General features: G+C 45.4%; 1 protein-coding gene across 1 annotated transcript in view; it reads right to left on the minus strand.

The window, feature by feature from the left end:
• Positions 1 to 19,409, minus strand: part of sbf2 (SET binding factor 2) — a 185,299-nt gene that overhangs the window by 165,020 nt on the left and 870 nt on the right.

Below are 19,409 nucleotides of genomic sequence, written 5' to 3' on the forward strand. Positions count from 1 at the left end.
ATTGGTTACCTGTTAAATTCCGCATTAAATTCAAATCACTCCTCTTTGTATTTAAATCCCTAAACGGCCTTGCCCCTTCCTACATTTCTGAACTAGAAATGTAGGAAATGTTTTGATCTTGAAAGCATATTACACAGAAAAGGGACTGTGCCCTGTGTAGACATTAAAGTGGTGTCCTTCACTGGTTGTGGTGCGCGGCGCGCGTGCAGCTAATCTCACAAACCGCTGGACCGATTAGTGTCAAATATGTTGTTCAAACTGTCAGTTAGTGCTGCCAACGAATATTCCATATTCGAAGGAAATGTAGGAACACGATGTGCACATCGTGCGGTCGCTCCAACGATGTGCACATCGTGCGGTGCTGCTGTGATAGAAGAAGTTCTTACCTCGACACGAAAGGGGAAATAATCAAAGCAATAGCAATGCATTTGTTTTTGGTTTAAATCAAATTAAAGGTATTTAGGCTACAAGATAAATGTGTCCCAGTCACAGAGGGAGCTTTACAGCGAGAGACAAGAATCCATGCATTGTTTTGACATGGCGTTGTCGGTCATGGAGTCTCACTGTAAACTGTCCGTCTTCACGACCAGATGAATCACCGTTTCAGACCTGTTAACATTGTGTGATTAAACATGTGTCTTCATACGGAGCAAGTTAAAGTCAAAACTGCCTAGCGACTCCTCCAAGGCTTCCGTGTCACTGTGGTCTGTGTGGCCCCATGGTGTTAACAACAGGCAGCTGATTTATTCTTCATTGTATGCCGGTGTCGGCGTGTCGTGTGGCAAATATAACTAATCTACAAGCTCACAACGCATTGCATCAACGACGCATTTTAGCTTTTAACTCTCTCGTTTACCCACGGCACCGTCGTATGATTAAAAGGCTTAGGGGAGACTTCTCCTGCTGCAGCTGGGTGCCCCTCTCTGAGTGCCCCTCTCTGGGTGCCCCTCTCTGAGTGCCCCTCTCTGGGTGCCCCTCTCTGGGTGCCCCTTTCTGGGTGCCTCTCTCTCTCTGGGTGCCCCACTCTGGGTGCCCCTCTCTGGGTGCCCCTCTCTCTCTGGGTGCCCCTCTCTCTCTGGGTGCCCCTCTCTGGGTGCCTCTCCCTCTCTGGGTGCCTCTCCCTCTCTGGGTGCCTCTCTCTGGGTGCCCCTCTCTGAGTGCCTCTCTCTGGGTGCCCCTCTCTGGGTGCCCCTCTCTGGGTGCCTCTCTCTGGGTGCCTCTCTCTCTCTGGGTGCCCCTCTCTCTCTGGGTGCCCCTCTCTCTCTGGGTGCCCCTCTCTCTCTGGGTGCCCCTCTATGGGTGCCCCTCTCTGGGTGCCCCTCTCTGCCTCTGACTGAGGTTTCTGTGATCTCACGAGACAAGCCACCAATTAACCCAGAGTCTCGCGAGAACTCGCACATTATTTTTATTTATTTATTTTAAAATTCGAACCTTAATTTTATATATTCAGTTATTCATTTATTATTCGATTCGAAAATTCGTTAGAATATGGAATATTCGTTGGCAGCACTAACTGACAGTTTGAACAACATATTTGGCACTAATCGGTCCAGTGGTTTGTGAGATTAGCTGCACGCGCGCCGCCGCGCACCACAACCAGTGAAGGACACCACTGTAATGTCTACACAGGGCACAGTCCTTTTTCTGTGTAATATGCTTTCAAGATCAAAGAAAACCTCCAAATGCTGGTATCAGTCCATAGAGACAGACTGACTGACTGAACTACTGAAGGCTGGACAATTATGGACAATGTCAGGAATGCAATTATGGACAAATTCACAATTATAAGTCAGTCTATGTCCTTTACGGTGCCACCTCCAAAGTCCTTAACCCATTTTGACCTGAGATCAGATTCTAAAAATGTCTTCTACATCCTGACAGTTTTCTGAAAAAGCGATGTTTCTAGACCTACAAGCTCGTAGCGCACCACTGCTGCCCGCCTCCTCACCAGAACCAAACTCTGTGAGTAAATTGATGTTTTCTCATCAAAAGAGGCGGGCAGCCTCCTGCTGCCCGCCTCCTCACCAGAACCAAACTCTGCTGCCCGCCTCCTCACCAGAACCAAACTCTTCTGCCCGCCTCCTCACCAGAACCAAACTCTGCTGCCCGCCTCCTCACCAGAACCAAACTCTGCTGCCCGCCTCCTCACCAGAACCAAACTCTGCTGCCCGCCTCCTCACCAGAACCAAAACTCTGCTGCCCGCCTCCTCACCAGAACCAAAACTCTGCTGCCCGCCTCCTCACCAGAACCAAAACTCTGCTGCCCGCCTCCTCACCAGAACCAAAACTCTGCTGCCCACCTCCTCACCAGAACCAAAACTCTGCTGCCCGCCTCCTCACCAGAACCAAAACTCTGCTGCCCGACTCCTCACCAGAACCAAACTCTGCTGCCCGCCTCCTCACCAGAACCAGAACTCTGCTGCCCACCTCCTCACCAGAACCAGAACTCTGCTGCCCGCCTCCTCACCAGAACCAGAACTCTGCTGCCCGCCTCCTCACCAGAACCAAACTCTGCTGCCCGCCTCCTCACCAGAACCCTAACCCGCCTCATCACCAGAACCAGATCCAGAGCCCGCCTCCTCACCAGAACCAAAACTCTGCTGCCCGCCTCCTCACCAGAACCAAACTCTGATGCCCGCCTCCTCACCAGAACCAAAACTCTGCTGCCCGCCTCCTCACCAGAACCAAAACTCTGCTGCCCACCTCCTCACCAGAACAAAACTCTGCTGCCCGCCTCCTCACCAGAACCAAAACTCTGCTGCCCGCCTCCTCACCAGAACCAAAACTCTGCTGCCCACCTCCTCACCAGAACAAAACTCTGCTGCCCGCCTCCTCACCAGAACCAAAACTCTGCTGCCCGCCTCCTCACCAGAACCAAAACTCTGCTGCCCACCTCCTCACCAGAACAAAACTCTGCTGCCCACCTCCTCACCAGAACAAAACTCTGCTGCCCGCCTCCTCACCAGAACAAAACTCTGCTGCCCGCCTCCTCACCAGAACAAAACTTTGCTGCCCGCCTCCTCACCAGAACCAAAACTCTGCTGCCCGCCTCCTCACCAGAACCAAACTCTGCTGCCCGCCTCCTCACCAGAACCAAACTCTGCTGCCCGCCTCCTCACCAGAACCAAACTCTGCTGCCCGCCTCCTCACCAGAACCAAACTCTGCTGCCCGCCTCCTCACCAGAACCAAACTCTGCTGCCCGCCTCCTCACCAGAACCAAACTCTGCTGCCCGCCTCCTCACCAGAACCCTAACCTGCCTCATCACCAGAACCAGATCCAGAGCCCGCCTCCTCACCAGAACCAAACTCTGCTGCCCGCCTCCTCACCAGAACCCTAACCTGCCTCATCACCAGAACCAGATCCAGAGCCCGCCTCCTCACCAGAACCAAAACTCTGCTGCCCGCCTCCTCACCAGAACCAAAACTCTGCTGCCCGCCTCCTCACCAGAACCAAAACTCTGCTGCCCACCTCCTCACCAGAACCAAAACTCTGCTGCCCACCTCCTCACCAGAACCAAAACTCTGCTGCCCGCCTCCTCACCAGAACCAAAACTCTGCTGCCCGCCTCCTCACCAGAACCAAAACTCTGCTGCCCGCCTCCTCACCAGAACCAAAACTCTGCTGCCCGCCTCCTCACCAGAACCAAAACTCTGCTGCCCGCCTCCTCACCAGAACCAAAACTCTGCTGCCCGCCTCCTCACCAGAACCAAAACTCTGCTGCCCGCCTCCTCACCAGAACCCTAACCCGCCTCATCACCAGAACCAGATCCAGAGCCCGCCTCCTCACCAGAACCAAAACTCTGCTGCCCTACTCCTCACCAGAACCAAAACTCTGCTGCCCGCCTCCTCACCAGAACCAAAACTCTGCTGCCCGCCTCCTCACCAGAACCAGAACCAGATCCAGAGACCACATCAGTCCTCCACAACCTTCACTAGCTCCCAGTAAAACACAGAATAGATTTCAAAATACTGATCACCACAAGTCCCTCAACAGTCTACAACCATGCTCCCCGCTACCTCTCTGAACACCAGGCCCCCTCCCGCTCCCTCAGGTCTGGTGATGCCAACCTCTTGGACATCCACAAAACAAAAGAGGACTTAGGGCTGACAGGGCTTTCTCAGTTCCTCCCCTTTAGAACTCCCTCCCACCTCACATCAAAGCCGTCCCATCCCCGTCCCATGGAATGGAATTGTACAAAATTCCATTCCGTGACTGAAACCATAGTTATTACAACATGTTCTGGACACACACATACACACATACACATATACACGTACGTCACTGTTAAGCAATTCTAGGATAAAAGACAAATGAGTTCTCGGGAAAATTATGAACAAATATTTGCTCTCGCACACAACAAAAGCAGAAAATCAGTGCAGACAAAGTAGAACAAAATGACTGAATAGGTTAAATATTAGGCTACGCTAAATCAATTGTGTGATTTAGCATAGACTCTGAAAGGACCAAAGAGGGATTGTTAATCCTACTTGATTAGAGCAGATGTTTTTCCTCTTGGGAAACACTCCATCACTAGCACTGGCCTGCCACTAGCACTGGCTTTGTCTTATAGCCGAGCTGAGCTATAAATCAGCCCAAGGTTTATTTGACCGTATACGGACAGGCCCCCAGCAGGCTGCCTGCTGCCAGCTGACGCCATGCTCCACGTCAGCTCACTTGTTGTTGGCCCCAGTGTGCGCACGCCGCACACAGGGGTGAATCTCCAGGAGCAGGTTGGCGAATGATGTGAACCTCCACTGCTAATCATGATGTTGCTCCATCATATGAAATACTTTGAACCTGGCATGTCATTGTAGACGGACATTTTAATAACTAAGTCATTTTTATGGTGTGGAGTAGTGTGGACTTCAAAGATGACTGACGTCACAGACTAAGCGATGAAAATAGCCTGCATCCTGCATCCTTAGACTCACAAAATTGAGAAAGAGCAAAGGCCGCAATCATGTACATTATGTCACCCTCCGGGGGTCCTGGGATGCAATACTGTACTCAGTACTGTACTCTAACGTCGTTGAAGTAGGACTCATAAAATGTCCCTGGGACACATCTAAAAGACCACACCTGGGGTCCCGCTGCCCATTACATTGAAAACCTATTTAGTATTTACATCACTGCAGACTGGCCACATGAAGTCTGAGAGGGTCCGGACAGCCACATGACTCCAATTTATCAAAAATATTTAAAACAGCTGATCTACAAGCTCATACAATCTCTACAATCTACAAGCTCATATACAATCTCTCGTACAATTAAGCCATTTAGGCCTGACATCGAAATAAATAAAAAAGTTCGCTCTGAAGATTTGTGCCGCATTTTTACGATTTTTCAAAAATTGCAGACCTACAAGGCAAGCTCGTAGCGCGCCACTCGGTGGCACGCTACGAGCTTTTAGATCTGCTATTTTTCAATAGCTAAAGTATAACATGATGCTTAGTTAAATCACCAAAAGGGGTTCCCGTCCAGAATTGGTTAAGTTTATAGGGACATACGTGGTTATTTCATAGGTGGTTAATTCAACTCCTTATACACCATAAGGTTTAGTGGAACCTTGTACTGTACGTACTCAATGGTGCTTCATAGTTATGGGAAGTGAAGTGGTTTGACGTGCTGTTTCACAAAACAATCACAAAGCTTTCCACCACTTCCATGCTAGATCTCTGCTGGACCGAACATTCTCTTCACTGAGGGACGATATGCAAAAAGGAATACACCGTGACATTGTTTGCATGGCAAAAGGGTATCAGAGATTAGCAAATTGCATTGTTGGTGTCATACATATCCAATTCCAGGAAGAATTCCACACTCCAAAGGCAGCTGCAGAGGAGGCTTTGATTAAAACTTAAAAGGTCATGCCCAAATAAAATGGAGGGGTCCTGAACATTGCTCATGATCATAAATATGTGGCATCAATTAGCAAGGGAAATAGTGATATTGTATCTTCACAAACCAGTAAGGCCTGCCACTAACTGAGGGGAGCCGCTCTCCGGAGTTTCTTTTTGTGTCCGACTGTCTCCCAGCTGCCAATCAAGAGAGTGACTGCGGACCAGGCTTCTTCACAGAGCACGACCATGGATTGCTACTGTACCATATTATATTATACCACTACACTGTATATTATCTTAACATTCCTATACTATACCACTATATATTATCTAACATCATTGGTATAGTATACCATATTATATTATTGTCTCCACCAGGCCAAAGGCATGGGGAGAGAGTATGTTTTGCACTCCGTCCATGTGTGTGTCCGTGTGTGTGTCCGTCCGGTGGTGGACGGACACACACACATTTTGCACACACACTCCCTGGATGCCAACGATGAACCTCTGCCCCAAATTTTCCAGAACGGCCTGTTAACGTGCCACCAGGAGGCCGACATTTGATAAACACATTGTTGGATATTACTCCTCCAGATTATGTCCAAAAATCGCGCAAATCGTTACACACCATCTCTATAGTCATGTGTTCAAGACGGATCTGTCCGATATTTCATATTCCATCCTAATTGGCTACCATTGGCTTTCAAAGTTTGCAGGATTTGCCCATGTTGAACAAAAAGCCTCAAATCATCAACACAGCTTGCAATTTACGTGAAATCTTTTACGGACTTTCCTACTAGGCTGAGGTATATACGGTATCCCACCCTTTTCACATTGGCCTGTTATAGCGCCACCAACAGGGGGATTTTTGCCATCCAAGGCGTAAAAAGAAATGGCACCCTTTTCACATTGGCCTATTATAGCGCCACCAGGAGGCCACAACCTCACCTGCCCTGGTGGAGACCTGTCCTATTATAGCGCCACCAGGAGGCCACAACCTCACCTGCCCTGGTGGAGACCCGTCCTATTATAGCGCCACCAGGAGGCCACAACCTGACCTGTCCTGGTGGAGACCTGTGCCCTGAGGGGCACTTTATCTAGTTATTATTATATTACACTATTATAACTTTACAATCTTACAACATCAGCATTTCTCTAAACATTACATGAGCCTACATTTCAATTCAACATTTGGATTACAAGCCTCCAGTTGTCTCTTGAGCTTAATCCTTTTCCTTATCAGGAGAAGTGATCAGGAACAGGGTAATGGTAACCACTGGAGTTTCCCTGCCTTGTCCAGTTCCAGCTTCTATCACACTCTGCTCTCTTCTGTGGAAAGGAAGGAACTCCTCCATTGTGGTCAGGATGTGTCTCACCACACAGCCAGAAGCCAAACGGGAAACTGCCAAACCTGGATCAGCCAATCAATGGAGGCGGCAAATCCCTATGGTTAAAAATGAACATTTCCACATCTGCTATGTTGAATCTATTCTTGAATCACAATATTAAGTGGCCTGCCTTTATCAACCAAAGCCTGCCCACAACAAGGCTGGACAAACGATGACATTTGTATGTTATGGTCTGCATTTATATAGAGTTTTTACATAGTGCTATACGATAGCCTACAGCAGGGGTATTCAACTAGATTAGGACGGGGGCCACAACTGTAGAATCATTGCGTGGGAGGGCCGCGCAGCACGCGCATAGCGAATGTTTTTGGATTCTCAAAATGCATTTTGTGCTCAAACACGAAGATCTAATGATTTATTTCTATGGTTTACTCACCCAGTGATGACTTTGACTCATGGAGAAATGTTGTTAAAGATTTCTTGGGGGAAGTATTCCATTTAAAGTGGGTGTAAGTGTTGTTTTTGTTGTTGTTAAGTGTTAAATAGCTTTATGTTCCGATGGTAATCATTGCTATAGTGTTTATTGGGGGTTTATATGGGGGTCATAGGGGTTCATATGGGGGTCATAGGGGTTCAGTGTCTATCTGCATGCAAGGCATATGGGGGTCATAGGGGTTCAGTGTCTACTCTGCATGCAAGGCATATGGGGGTCATAGGGATTCATGTGGGGGTCATAGGGGTTCAGTGTCTACTCTGCATGCAAGGCATATGGGGGTCATAGGGATTCATATGGGGGTCATAGGGGTTCAGTGTCTATCTGCATGCAAGGCATATGGGGGTCATAGGGATTCATATGGGGGTCATAGGGATTCATATGGGGGTCATAGGGGTTCAGTGTCTACTCTGCATGCAAGGCATATGGGGGTCATAGGGGTTCATATGGGGGTCATAGCGGTTCAGTGTCTGCATGCAAGGAATATGGGGGACATAGGGGTTCATATGGGGGTCATAGGGGTGCAGTGTCTTGCTCAGGGAGTAATGCCACTAAGACATGATGCCTGGAGAAGCGAGGATCAATCCAGGAACCTTACAATTCTCCTACTTCTTGATACTTTCATTTTGGAATTAATACCATTGCCACGCCCACAACCCCTTGTTGCTGTATAACATTAACTTGTGTCTACTCCACTACATGTACACTTGTACAGTTACAGTGCACGTCATGGAAATGTTTGAGGTTCTATCATGAACAAAAAGAATAAGGAAGGAAAGGAAGTTAACAATTAGCATACACTCACTCATACAAGAACCGTATAATCACGTATTGGTTTAATGAGCCTGTAATAACATTTAATATGAATACTACTTACTCCATGTGAGAAAATATTTCTAAGATATGAAAACTACTACAAAACAACTCTTCATTAGATACTACAGGGTCCTCTTACAGGCTTTGTGTGCTTTGGTTCTACTGTAAACAGTATTTGGTACTTACAGCTGACAGTAAACCGAGGTCAAGACATGGGTGATAAATATGCAAAACAAATAGAAATGGTCAGAATGGGGACAAGGAGTTCACTTCAAAGGGATCAAGTCTCTCTCCATCCAACAAACATTTTTTTATTCTATAATTTTCAGTTTATTTGGCTCGTTTAGAAGTATTTATTTGGCTCGAAACTAGAAGTTTCGACTTAAAAAAAAAACAACAACCGATACTTCCAAGAACCTTCAAGTTCATGAATCTGAAATGTAGGTTAAATATGCTAGAGTTGGTGGCCAAATCTGCATGGGGCTCTCTAGGCTGGATTACAGATGGATTTATGAGGCCAGATGTGGCTTGTGGGCAGACTCATTATTAGCTCAGGACTGTATCAGAAAACTAGAGGAAAATGTCAACTTCTTATTTTGACATGAATAACAGCTTGTCTTAAAGTGTATTTATTTAGCGAATGCAAAGTCCTTTAGCCAAGCGGTTGCCTCCTGGTCTGCTGTATGGAGGGTGATTAATCCTCCTTCCAGTCTTTGGAGAGGACAAACTTCTATGATGTGCTCCACGTCTTAAAGTTACAACACTGCCTTGGATTTGGTAGTAACTAAATAATGGCCTGTCACCAGAGCCGAGTGGTGCAAGCAACCACCAGTTTTTTAATCGATAATTTTTGGATGACACTGCTATAGCACTATAACCCATTTTGGGCGGGAACCCCTTTTGGTGTTAGCATTATGTTGTGCTTTAGCTATTGAGAAATAGCAGATCTACAAGCTCATAGCGCGGCACCGAGTGCCGCACTATGAATTTGTAGTTCTGCTATTTTTGAAAAATCAAAGAACGACTGACATAGAAACATAGCTTTTTCATAAAACTGTCAGGGTTTAGAAGACATTTTTAGAATCTGATCTCAGGTCAAAATGGGATAAATAACACAACAAACACCACATTTTGATGACTGTATCATTCATGAAACCAACACCCGACAACACTTCAGGACTTCAGGAAAATGGAATCAATATTTCCAGGGGAAAAGAAATACCATTTAAAATTGAGACATCACAATCACAACCATATTATTTCCTTAATTGAAAATTTGTTGCAGAAAAAAAGCTCACCAGTAGCTATGGGTGGTGTGCAATTAATCATTATTATAAAGTTTCTGGGGCTCCATTGCGGCAAGCATGGTTAGCATGCGGCCATTCGACGGCTAACGGGAGGCCGATGGGCTGCCCGGCCGGGACGCGCCGACGGCCGGCAGGCGCCGACCCGGGCCCCGACGACGCGTTTCACCGGCGGCCAGGGAGGCGGTTCAGTCTACCTCAGAGCGGGGCCCGGCCTCAAAGGGACCCGGCCATGACCGTGCTGGAAAAACGGGTGCCCCCCGTTCCGTTTTTCTCAATTCCACTGGTTTCTCGATTTCACTGTAACATATATATATATATATTCAGCCTGTGCCGGAATACAGCAAATAACTGATCGGTATCAATGGTCATGAACACGCATGCATTCACCTATATAATCAAAGTGTCCTTGAGCAAGACACTGAACCCCTGATCGCTCCCGATGAGCAGGTTGGTGCCTTGCATGGTTTCCTCCATCGTCTGTGTGAGAATGTTTGACTGAATGGGTTAATGTGAAATACATAAATAAACCACATTTACCACAACCTACATTTACAGCTAATACTGTAAATGTAGTCCATTTACCATTCAGCTGAAAACGAATGCTCGTATCCGCTATTTGTATCAGCAGGAGGATACCTGCCAGTGCAGGGATTCCGTTTAGGGTTTGGCACAGACACAGGCACAGACACAGACACAGCAAACACTGACTCATGCGTTGTCCAAGCTGACAAAGCCATATCCCTGTTTCAGCCAATCAAAAGCTGAGTCAGTCACTGGTTCTTCTATGGTGTACGGACACAAGGCTACAAGCTAATGTAGTTCTTCTATGGTGTACGGACACAAGGCTACAAGCTAATGTAGTTCTTATGGTGTACGGACACAAGGCTACAAGCTAATGTAGTTCTTATGGTGTACGGACACAAGGCTACAAGCTAATGTAGTTCTTATGGTGTACGGACACAAGGCTACAAGCTAATGTAGTTCTTATGGTGTACGGACACAAGGCTACAAGCTAATGTAGTTCTTCTATGGTGTACGGACACAAGGCTACAAGCTAATGTAGTTCTTATGGTGTACGGACACAAGGCTACAAGCTAATGTAGTTCTTATGGTGTACGGACACAAGGCTACAAGCTAATGTAGTTCTTCTATGGTGTACGGACACAAGGCTACAAGCTAATGCGACTCCTTCAACAGCAACAATAATGCAATGACTCAATGCACTTCAATTAGTAGCACCACCAATAATGTATTCCTTTTAGTTATTTTTAAGTCATAAAACCATGTAAAATAAAAGTATGATATTTTATATATGCATGTTAACTGACCCATACTGGAGAGCTAGTTACTTATTTGTATATGTTGTTTTGATCATACTGCTGTCCGCAACAGATTAGAATATTATATATATGCACGCATCCCCACTTCACTGAGAAAGAGCCTAGAGGTCAAAACACAACTCAAGGCTAGGAAGCTCAACCTCAATTCATAAAGATCAGCACCAGCTTCAAAAAACACATTTTATGCCAAACTAGCTATTTCATGAAGTAAATCATAGACCACCACATAAACACCATCAGGATACTGTAAGATGGATAAACAAAAGCAGCTGACAATAAAACATGAAACTCTTGTTGAAAGACATGGAAGTTGTTGTTCTGCCTTTTTTAAGCAATTTCCTGTGTGTGCATGTGTGTTCCAAGCAGGTACGCCCACAAGGCACAAGATGTCACAAAGAAAGTCAATTCACAAAGTTACTAGAGTATTTAAAAAAGCATTGATTCCAGTGGTGACACCTTCTTTCCACACCGCCATTTTTGGCATAGTTCCCCCAAACTGTACACTCACATCTCCACAAGCAAATGCTTTGGCATTTGCATCCCTATTAGCCCGTAGACTAATCCTCCTTAATTGGAAGTCGGATAAGGCACCTTCCTTTCAACAATGGCTAAAAGAAGTTCTATCATTCCTGCCTCTGGAGAAGCTCAGGTATAGAGTGGACAGAGCCCAAACAAACTTTGTCCTGGCTTGGAGTGCCTTTGTGGAGTTTGTTGAGGACTTTTCATTTCAGTGAACTGTAATCCGGACTGTGTCCGACTATGTCGCTGTCTTGACTCTTTTTGATCTATGATTGTCCGCTGCTTTGTCCCACCACTTTGTTTTTGTTTTTGTTTTTTAGCCTAGGGGGGGAGGGGGAGGGGGGGGGGGGTTGTATATGTTTGTGTGTTTTGTGTTTTCTTGCATACATGTGTATTGTCATGTGAAGAAATGTAAAAAATAAAGTTAAAAAAAAAAAAAAAAAAAGCATTGATTCAAAGAATCACTATTGGCACATTTAATAAAATATCATCTTTAAAAATAAATTACTTTGTTCAATCATATTAAAAGTAAAACGCGGCAATGTTAATTAATAATCGTGCAAAATTAATTACATGAAGCTGATGAACAAAAGAACACCCGAGATCAAACTGCTGCGTGCTCTAATTCCAAGTGAAGAATGGCTAATATAAAATACAGACAGCAACATCACACAGTCATCAGGAATCTGCACATGGAAACATTTTACTCTTGTTCATTTGGAACGCTGTGTTTAATTTTTTTATCTCGTTGGTTAGATTCAACGTTACATAAGCCATTTCCTGGGCCCAGTCCGGAATTTAAAATCCAGGCCATAGTCACACAAAGTCAAGATCGTGTATACAGCGAAATGCTATCCAGCCAATAAACTGTTTCAGATGGGGGTACAGTTGGGTAAATTCCTCTTCACTAAGCAATTTACAATTTATAGTACAGCATCAAGCCAGAGCCCCTTGCCAATGAGAAATGATATGTCACTGCAAAGGAAAAAAATACGCACTGCTTATTCAAGACTTTGCATTCCAAGGTTTTGCATTCCAGTCTTAAATCACAGAAATCATTTTAAGGCTTGGGGATGACATCAGTCCCTCAGGAAACAAACTACAGTGGAATTTCTAGTGCTGTAGTTCTCTGTAGTTCTCCCGCCTGCTGCTGCTCATGATTATGAAGAAAGCCTCACCATCGATGTTTATCAAGATCGTCTGACAAACTGACAGCACAATGATTTGACGGATCGGCCATTTATGTCGGTTTTGTCACCCTGAATAATATAGTTGCTTTACCCTTTCCTTTTAGCTAAAATATTAGTCACACAGCAACAAAAGCGGTGAGATTATGTTGCAGTCAGCATAAAACAGTACATGCACAGCAAGAAAAGAGCTACTGAAAGAACAAATAACGTGAAATTAATGAACACTGGTTCAGTTCAGTCACCTGTGTAGGTCTAATTTACCGATTGCATAATGCATAGTAATATATATATATACTTAATAGATATTTTTCAGATCACCTTTTTAATGCACTTCAACAGTGGTCCAGCCATGATAGTAATCTAGCAATGAGAATTGGGTCAGGCAAATCGAAAAGCTGTAGCAGACAGTGCAGGGTGCCTGGTTATGACCTTTTCAGTGAACTCTGGTTTGACTTAACAGGCAAGGTGGATGAAAACACATCTGCTGTCTAGACAGCCTATTGGAAATTGCACCAATGGCCAGGTTGGCATTTTTTGTTGCCTTTAACTGATTTAACAGTAAATATAACTTTAATTTAACTCCTGCAACTGTAGCAGACTAGGATATCCCTGCATGCCTGAAGCCCAAGGTCTCCATTGGCCAGAGGAGATTCACCTAGGGCAGGGCAATATTCGACCCGGGTCTCCCTTGTGGAAAGCCTTCATCTTACCCTCTAGAGTCTAGCCTATCTATGGTAGCTTAAGGAGAAGTCTTTAAGGCTATGGACCAGAGCTAGCCTAAAGGGGAATTCACCCTTGAGCAGGGGAGATATTTACTTTTGGTCATCAGCCACTACACCTAGATTCACCTTTGGTCATCAGCCACTACACCTAGATTCACCTTTGGTCATCAGCCACTACACCTAGATTCACCTTTGGTCATCAGCCACTACACCTAGATTCACCTTTGGTCATCAGCCACTACACCTAGATTCACCTTTGGTCATCAGCCACTACACCTAGATTCACCTTTGGTCATCAGCCACTACACCTAGATTCACCTTTGGTCATCAGCCACTACTCCTAGATTCACCTTTGGTCATCAGCCACTACACCTAGATTCACCTTTGGTCATCAGCCACTACACCTAGATTCACCTTTGGTCATCAGCCACTACTCCTAGATTCACCTTTGGTCATCAGCCACTACACCTAGATTCACCTTTGGTCATCAGCCACTACACCTAGATTCACCTTTGGTCATCAGCCACTACACCTAGATTCACCTTTAGGTCATCAGCCACTACACCTAGATTCACCTTTGGTCATCAGCCACTACACCTAGATTCACCTTTAGGTCATCAGCCACTACACCTAGATTCACCTTTGGTCATCAGCCACTACACCTAGATTCACCTTTGGTCATCAGCCACTACACCTAGATTCACCTTTGGTCATCAGCCACTACACCTAGATTCACCTTTGGTCATCAGCCACTACACCTAGATTCACCTTTAGGTCATCAGCCACTACACCTAGATTCACCTTTGGTCATCAGCCACTACACCTAGATTCACCTTTAGGTCATCAGCCACTACACCTAGATTCACCTTTGGTCATCAGCCACTACACCTAGATTCACCTTTGGTCATCAGCCACTACACCTAGATTCACCTTTGGTCATCAGCCACTACACCTAGATTCACCTTTGGTCATCAGCCACTACACCTAGATTCACCTTTGGTCATCAGCCACTACACCTAGATTCACCTTTAGGTCATCAGCCACTACACCTAGATTCACCTTTGGTCATCAGCCACTACACCTAGATTCACCTTTAGGTCATCAGCCACTACACCTAGATTCACCTTTGGTCATCAGCCACTACACCTAGATTCACCTTTGGTCATCAGCCACTACACCTAGATTCACCTTTGGTCATCAGCCACTACACCTAGATTCACCTTTGGTCATCAGCCACTACACCTAGATTCACCTTTAGGTCATCAGCCACTACACCTAGATTCACCTTTGGTCATCAGCCACTACACCTAGATTCACCTTTAGGTCATCAGCCACTACACCTAGATTCACCTTTGGTCATCAGCCACTACACCTAGATTCACCTTTAGGTCATCAGCCACTACACCTAGATTCACCTTTGGTCATCAGCCACTACTCCTAGATTCACCTTTGGTCATCAGCCACTACACCTAGATTCACCTTTGGTCATCAGCCACTACTCCTAGATTCACCTTTGGTCATCAGCCACTACACCTAGATTCACCTTTGGTCATCAGCCACTACACCTAGATTCACCTTTAGGTCATCAGCCACTACACCTAGATTCACCTTTGGTCACCAGCCACTACACCTAGATTCACCTTTAGGTCACCAGCCACTACACCTAGATTCACCTTTGGTCACCAGCCACTACACCTAGATTCACCTTTAGGTCACCAGCCACTACACCTAGATTCACCTTTAGGTCATCAGCCACTACACCTAGATTCACCTTTAGGTCACCAGCCACTACACCTAGATTCACCTTTAGGTCATCAGCCACTACACCTAGATTCACCTTTGGTCACCAGCCACTACACCTAGATTCACCTTTAGGTCACCAGCCACTACACCTAGATTCACCTTTAGGTCATCAGCCACTACACCTAGATTCACCTTTAGGTCACCAGCCACTACACCTAGATTCACCTTTAGGTCATCAGCCACTACACCTAGATTCACCTTTAGGTCACCAGCCACTACACCTAGATTCACCTTTAGGTCATCAGCCACTACACCTAGATTCACCTTTAGGTCATCAGCCACTACACCTAGATTCACCTTTAGGTCATCAGCCACTACACCTAGATTCACCTTTAGGTCATCAGCCACTACACCTAGATTCACCTTTGAGCAAGCAGTAGATGTTTTGTTTCCCATGCTGCATGCGGGAGACATGGGTTTGAATCCAGGTCGCTATGAAGAGTCAAATCAAGGCAGACGTGTTTTCTCAATCATTTTACAACTTCATTTTTTTTAACAGCTGCTGTGTGAAGACAGCGGAGCTGGTTTATGAACGATTGTTTTGCCTTTCTGAACTAGCAAGCTATCTCTCTCATTGGCTGCCGTAGTGCCCGTACTAGCAAGCTATCATTCTCATTGGCTGCCGTATTGTCTGCCTCGTAGTGCCCGTACTAGCAAGCTATCATTCTCATTGGCTGCCGTATTGGCTGCCTTGTAGTGCCCGTACTAGCAAGCCATCATTCTCATTGGCTGCCGTATTGGCTGCCTCGTAGTGCCCGTACTAGCAAGCCAACATTCTCATTGGCTGCCGTATTGTCTGCCTCGTAGTGCCCGTACTAGCAAGCTATCATTCTCATTGGCTGCCGTAGTGCCCGTACTAGCAAGCTATCATTCTCATTGGCTGCCGTATTGTCTACCTCGTAGTGCCCGTACTAGCAAGCTATCATTCTCATTGGCTGCCGTATTGGCTGCCTTGTAGTGCCCGTACTAGCAAGCCATCATTATCATTGGCTGCCGTATTGGCTGCCTCGTAGTGCCCGTACTAGCAAGCCATCATTCTCATTGGCTGCCTCGTCTCTTGCAACCAGCCACTTTTTGCCTCTAGCCGACCTCTCAGCCATGGGATGCTAGCTGAACGTCATGAAGTCAAACCATCCCACACTACTTTTATGAAACTAAAGATAGCGAGCGCTGCTGGTTATACGAACGGGTAGCGACGTGGCCTACGGCTACGGAATGCTAGCTGAACGGCCATAAAGTCAAACCATCCGACACCACTTTGATGAAACTGGAACCCGCCGCCATGATGCCTCAGAATTCTTTAGGCTAACTAAATTTAGCATAACAGTTGAGCGCAGCTAAACAGTGCGTAGACCTGCATGAGAGCACACTCGCTGATTTAATGGGTAACACATGGAGGAAACATCAAACGATCACAGCATTGTAAATAATAGAACCAGAATGTGACATGGAAGATTCGGTTCTTGCTAGCTCACTACATTCATCATAGTAGTAGAGTACAGTACAGTAGTAGTCAGGTGAAGCCAGGAACATTTTGTCAGCTGTCAGCTGGTGCTGGGATGCACAGAGCTGATGATCAGACTTTCTAGTCTAGTCACGTGGTCTAGTAGTAGCAATGTAGTGGCGAGATTTTCATGATTGGCTGGCCTCTAAGCCAATGGGACACTAGCCCTACACGGCCAATGGGACACTAGCCCCACAGCCAATGGGACACCAAGCCCGCTCTCCACTCCCCCACCGCACAATAACTAGAGACTGCAAACGCGACTACAGAAAGCCCCACTAAGGTAAAGTATGAAAGAGAATGGAATGCAAGCTGATATATAATGACTCGAGTCATTTATTGTTTACCTATTGTGTAACAATTTAAACCTAATGGTGACTCCAATCAATCAGGTCTGCTCTCCCTCCGACACATGCCCTGGAAAGTTGCTGCATGGGGCCAGGGATGTTTACTAACCTAGATAGATCATTATCTGAATAGCTGGCTACATAATCCTATTTCCAAGGCTTTTTTTTTAACTCAACTTTTACGCTCACAGCTCACCTACCTTGGTTATGAATCAATTACAACAAATGATGTGCAAGTTTCCCACTATCACAACAACTAAATGCCAGTGCAACCCCCTGAAAGCTGGAACAGCAAATGTATTACTGTGTAAGACATTTTTACAAAACTGTCAGGTGCACTCTCTTCCCATAACGGCTGAAGCTAGATTTGAAGCAAGCATAACAACCTTGATGCTCATGGTAGAGTTCTAATACCAACCCTTGACAGCCCATGGTAGAGTTCTAATACCAACCCTTGACAGCCCATTCATTGATGCTCATGGTAGAGTTCTAATACCAACCCTCGACAGCCCATTCATTGAAACCAAAGTAGTTGTATCTCTCAGATTGTATTAAAGACGTAGGGAAATGAAAGATACGGGCATTTTATTTTGTAGTTTCACTCTGAAACAGAAAGCTGTGTGTTTTTCAGAACGTCGCATCCCTCCAGGGTATGGGACGTAGCTTTGCTACATGTGTGATGCGTGTGTTGAGTTTATTTGTCACAGAGAGACGGGAAGCAAAGCTTGAGGCTTATTTCTAACCTATAATGATACATATTTTAGCGTGCTGACTAAGTTTAAAATGAGTAATACCCTGTCTGGATGTCATCTTGAATGAGATTAAATACGGAGTAGTTCTGTATTGTAATCAACTAACATCAGCTGTGTTTGCCAAGTTTGTGTTTCATGAAAATCCACCGTAGACATGTTATGATGACATACTTTCTGTCAATAAATCCCGGATACAGGTGATTTATCTAAGTGTGTGTTTGGAAGCACTCATTTTTGCTGCATTATACAACAGGTCGTTTCGAGGAAGCAATCTGATTGGTTGAAACAGCTTCTAGACGTTCCTTAAACTTGGTGGCTAGGCTAACTAGTTTATTGGGACATTTGTGGTCATAGTGACTACATCGGTCATTAAAGAAATATATATATATTCTTAGTTTTAATGGTAACTGTTGTATAATTGCAATATTACACTCATTAATGCACTTCTGCGATACCTTTCGGAACTAGTTTCTACGGCACCGCAGGCGTGCATTAACGACTATAAAGAACACCCTCAGTGCACAGAATGTATTGACAGAAAGTAGTTTATCATAATAATGTATCTATGGTGGATTTGTATTAAACAAAGACAGATACAAAGAGATAACCAGCTTTTTCGTACAGCTGCAATATTGGTGAGTTTAATACAATCAGATATCACTTTTCGGTTTCTATGAATGGGCTGTCAAGGGTTGGTTTTGCAATCTACAGCAGTGGTTCCCAAAGTGGGGTTCGGGGACCCCCAGGGGTACTTGAGGGAGTTCCAGGGGGGACCCAGCTATGGGTATGATAATTTGGAACCAAATGAACCAAATGATAATTTGGAACCAAATGGACCCTTATGGGTCTGTAACTCAGAGAGTGTACAAATGGAACCAAATGGATTTGTACACTCTCAGAGTTAAATTATCATTGATTTTACAATATAAATTGGGGGTCCCAGAGATAGACATGCCATTAAATGGGGATCCGTAGACTAATGCATGTCAAACTGGGGGTCCTTGAAATTAAACAGGATGAGAATCACCGCTAGAGCCGTCAAAATCTTCTCTTATGGGGGTATATGGCATATATTTTTCAAATGGGGGTCTGCGGGCTCATTAGTGTCAATTTGGGGGTCCTTGACGTGAAAAAGTTTGGGAACCACTTAGCCCTGAAACATGACTGCCATGATAATCATGATGATTATCATGGCAGTCATGTTTCAGGGCTAGGAACCACTGATCTACAGTATATGCCAATGGTATTGCAACTCTAGATGCCAGTCTTGCTTATAGCCAGTGTTGTTTGCTCTAGCAGAGCAGAGTGTCAGCCAGGAGTTTCAGATCCTGGAGGAACAAGTGGAAAGGCTGCAGGCATCAGAACACATGCAGGGTCTGGTTAACCACAAGGACTGCCTTTCTCGCCGCGGTATACGCCCATCGT

The sequence above is a fragment of the Electrona antarctica genome, assembly GCF_951216825.1.
Source record: "Electrona antarctica genome assembly, chromosome: 3".
Lineage (NCBI taxonomy): Eukaryota > Metazoa > Chordata > Actinopteri > Myctophiformes > Myctophidae > Electrona > Electrona antarctica.